This window comes from Lathyrus oleraceus, chromosome 1 (assembly GCF_024323335.1).
Source record: "Lathyrus oleraceus cultivar Zhongwan6 chromosome 1, CAAS_Psat_ZW6_1.0, whole genome shotgun sequence".
In the NCBI taxonomy this organism is placed as follows: Eukaryota; Viridiplantae; Streptophyta; class Magnoliopsida; order Fabales; family Fabaceae; genus Lathyrus; species Lathyrus oleraceus.
In genome coordinates, this window is record NC_066579.1 from 330,339,183 (window position 1) to 330,343,904 (window position 4,722).

Genomic DNA, 4,722 nt, shown 5'->3' on the forward strand with positions numbered 1-4,722 from the left:
AACAACAAAGTCCACTTTTCGTTTGGATCAGGTCCCTCCTCAACAACTGGCTCTTCACAGTCTTTCATCTTGAGGAACATGATGTCTTCATCAGGGAATTCAAACTTCATTGGCTCATAATCATCAATCGGTTGCTCGGCAAGGTAGTCTGACAGAATACTCCCTTTGATGGCCTTCTGTGACGTATACTGGATATCATACTCTGTTAAAATCATCTGCCAACGGGCAACACGTCCGGTGAGAGCCGGCTTCTCAAAGATGTACTTCACTGGATCCATCTTAGAAATCAACAAGGTAGTATGGTTCAACATATACTGTCTCAGTCGGCGAGCAGCCCAGGCCAAAGCACAACAAGTTTTCTCAAGCTGCGAATATTTGATTTCACAGTCGATAAACTTTTTACTAACGTAGTATATGGCATGCTCTTTTCGACCAGACTCGTCATGCTGTCCCAGTACACACCCCATCGAGTTCTCAGTCACTGATAGGTACATTATCAGAGGTCTCCCAGGAACTGGAGGTATAAGGATCGGAGGTTTCTGTAGATACTCTTTTATCTTCTCGAAAACCCTTTGAAAATCTTCATTCCACCTGATAGCCTGATCTTTCCTCAGCAATTTGAAAATTGGCTCACACGTGGTTGTTAGGTGAGAGATGAACCTTGCAATGTAGTTCAACCTCCCTAAGAAACTACGGACTTGCTTCTCTGTTCTTGGCTCAGGCATTTCCTGTATTGCTTTCACTTTGTCAGGATCCACCTCAATCCCTTTTCTGCTAACAATAAAGCCCAGCAATTTTCCCGATCTCACCCCGAAAGTGCACTTGTTCAGATTAAGTCTCAGTTTGAATTTCCTCAAATGCTCAAACGGTTTCTGCAAATTCACCAAATGTTCTTCTTCTGTCGGAGATTTGGCAATCATATCATCCACATAAACCTCGATTTCATGATGAATCATATCATGGAACAGAGTTACCATAACTCGTTGATATGTTGCTCCGGCATTTTTCAGACCAAACGGCATCACCTTGTAGCAGAAGATGCCCCATGGGGTTATGAAAGTTGTCTTTTCCATGTCTTCTGGTGCCATCTTGATTTGGTTATAGCCAGAAAAGCCATCCATGAAGGAGAATACCGAGAACTGAGCTGTATTATCCACCAAAACGTCGATGTGAGGTAATGGGAAATCATCTTTAGGGCTAGCTCTGTTCAGATCCCGGTAGTCGACACACATCCGTACCTTTCCATCCTTCTTAGGTACTGGGACGATGTTTGCAACCCATGGCGGATAATTGGTGACTGCTAGAAACCCTGCATCCAACTGCTTTTGTACTTCTTCCTTTATCTTGACAGCCATCTCTGGTCTTGTTCTTCTGAGTTTCTGCTTGACCGGAGGACAACCTTCTTTGAGAGGCAAGCGGTGTACCACGATGTCTGTGTCCAGCCCGGGCATGTCCTGATAAGACCAGGCGAAGATGTCAACGTATTCTTGCAGCAATTCAATCAGCCCTTTCTTCACATCATCTCTCAAAGCAGCCCCTATCTTGATTTCTCTCTTGGCGTCTTCGGTGCCGAGATTAATCACTTCAACAGACTCTCGATGCGGTTGAATAACCCTTTCCTCTTGTTTTAATAACCTGGTAAGTTCTTCAGGGAGTTCACAGTCTTCATCACCCTCTTCTTCAGCTTGAAAGATTGGATTTTCAAAGTCGAAACGAGCCATAGCAGAACCGTTATCAATAGGATCCGGTGATGTGCATCTGCATGAGTGATGGTATGTGCTTATGAGTGTGAACAAGAAGTGAAAACTAAACGAAACATTGCCATTTTTTTATTTTTTATTTTTTTTTGAAAAACTGCAAAAATAGAAAGACAGGGAACGAAATATTTGAATGCAAAAAGACGTCCTTTATTTATGATAAAAAATGCAAGTGTCACACAGATGGGCCCTACAATGAGTCATTACGCCCTGGGCGGAACGTAAGACTTGGATATGCATGAATAAACAAAGAAAATTACTCTTCAAGAAGAGTGACTTGGATAATCTCCTCAGAAGACCAATTGTTGATGACTTCATCCGGGATCCTCGGACGCACCCAGTTGTCAATGTCACAATCACTATCCCCATCTTCTTCGTCGACTGTAGAGACTTGACCATACTGAATGATGCCAGCACTGGAGAAAGTGATCGGCCCCTGAAGTGTTGTAGAAGTCAGAGTTGGCTGATATCCAATCCCGAACTTATCTTCTTTCACTGGTAATTCCAACAGACGCCCCCAACCGGGAGCAACACCTGAATCCACCACGGCCCGTGCCTGCTTAAAGGATGAGATAGAGGCACCCGCTTTAACCTCTTCCACCGGAGCTGCATCCTTGACTTGAACTGACTCAAAAGCCTGACACAGAGTCTCATGAATTTCACCTTCTACTTCTACATACTTGAATGTAGACAGGTTACTGACCAGGATGTCCTCCTCACCACAGACGGTGATAATTCGTCCGTTGACCGGAAACTTAATCTTCTGATGTAGAGTTGAAGAGACTGCCCCAGCATTATGGATCCAAGGACGACCCAGCAAGCAACTGTAGGAAGGACTGATATCCATCACGTAGAAGACAGTATTGAAGGTTTGTGATCCAATCAAAATTGGCAATTCTACCTCTCCAAACACCGACCTCTTAGAACCATCGAAGGCTCTCATAAGACCTGAAGGTTTCAAGACCAAACCCTCTACTTCTAACCTTGTCAGGGCTCTCTTGGGTAGCACATTGAGAGAGGAGCTTGTATCCACCAGAACATGCGATAACACGGTGTCTCTGCATTCCATCGAGATGTGCAGAGCCTTGTTATGATTGCGTCCGGCTGGTGTTAAGTCAGAATCAGTAAAACCTAACCCGTTGGTTGTATGCACATTAGCGACGATCCCTTCTAGTTGGTTTACCGAGATCTCTTGAGGTACATAAGCAGCATTAAGAACCTTCAGAAGTGCCTCCCTGTGTGCCTCCGAACACAATAGGAGTGAGAGAATGGATATCTTGGACGGAGTCTGAATCAACTGATCGACTACCTTGTAATCGCTTTTCTTTATGATTCTCAGAAGCTCGTCCACATCCTTTGCAAAAGTGGGCTCAGAACTTCCCTGGGGTGCAGAGGTATCCCCGTTCACGGCTTGCTTGCCCTTGGCTTTCGCCACAGCATCAGCATTATCAGCTTGGGTAATCGGTGGTGAGAACAGTCTACCACTCCTGGTGAATCGCCCAATTCCACCGACATTATCCACTGCGGGACCTTCAAGTTCAGGCTTCTGACCCTCTTCTACTTTCAGTGGCCGTTCCACCTTATGATCGTGCGTATACACGCTCCCCCCATAATGCCACGGAATGGCCCTTTCACTGGTGAAGGGTAAAGGACCAGGGGTTGTGATGGTCATAGTAGATCGTCGCACTGGTGGCACGGGTTGCGCTTCTGGCACACGGATCTGATTGGTTGGGTAGAAAATAGTGATAGTAGCAATATCACAGTCGTACTCAGAAATCTCATTCATTGAAATGCAAGCATCCGAAACATCGGAATCAAGTTCAATTACATCATTATGGATTACAAAAACAGTAGGAACGACATCTGCGAATTCATCAGTAGCATCTTCAAACCCTTCTTCCTCAACCCCTTCCGCAGACTCTTGGACAGACAGACCCTCAACCTGGAGGATACCTTTGTCGAGCAAGGCCTGAATACCCTGTTGTAGTTTCAAACAACCTCCACTCTGAGTGGCACAATCCAAACAACCCTTCCCACAACCGGGGAAGACATCGGCCTTCAGCAAGCATCCTTTGATATCCAACAATGGAGTCTTCAACTTCAACACATCCTTAATGGACTTGGCTTCTCCCTCTACCAAATTAACGTTCGCACCACCATGCTGGGGCATGGGATTGTTGACGACATTCGGAGCTGGTGCAAGGTCGATGGCCTTTGAATCTATGAGGTCCTGAACTACGTGCTTAAAAGCTTTGCAGTTCTCAATGTCATGGCCAGGTGCCCCAGAGTGGAAGCTACACCTAGCGTTGGCGTCGTAACCCACCGGAAGTCTACCAACAGGAGGAGCCAGAGTGCGCAATTGCACAAGTTGTAGTTGTTGAAGACTAGAAAGTAACTGGGCGTACGACATTGGAAGGGTGTCGAAACGCCGATCCATCATCCTTTGCCTCTGTTGATAAGCGGGTCTGTTACCCGGTTGTTGCTGCTGTTGATACTGAGCTGGTTGACGTTGTGATTGTTGTTGTTGTAGTGGTGCTGCAGCTGGAATGGTCACAGCCGCAACATACGGTTGCTGATGATAATTCTGAAAATTATTCCTCCGGTTATCCCTGTTATGATAAGAAGATATGGCATTCGCATCCCCTTCTCTCCTCTTCTGTCCCTGAATGAACGACTTCTTCACCCCTGATGAGGATCCACCTCCACTCTGGATCTTGTATGTCTTTAGGTAATTCTCCACCCTTTCTCCAGTAGAGACCACATCAGCAAAGTTGGAAGCATTGCAACCTACCAGACGCTCCAAGTAAGGTTCAGGCAGCGTATTCATGAACATGTTGGCCATTTCCTTTTCCAACATAGGAGGCTGAACACGGGAAGCTGTATCCCTCCAGCGTTGAGCGTATTCCCTGAAGCACTCATTGCTTTTAAGAGACAGATTCTGAAGTTGAGTTCTGTCCGGAGCCAT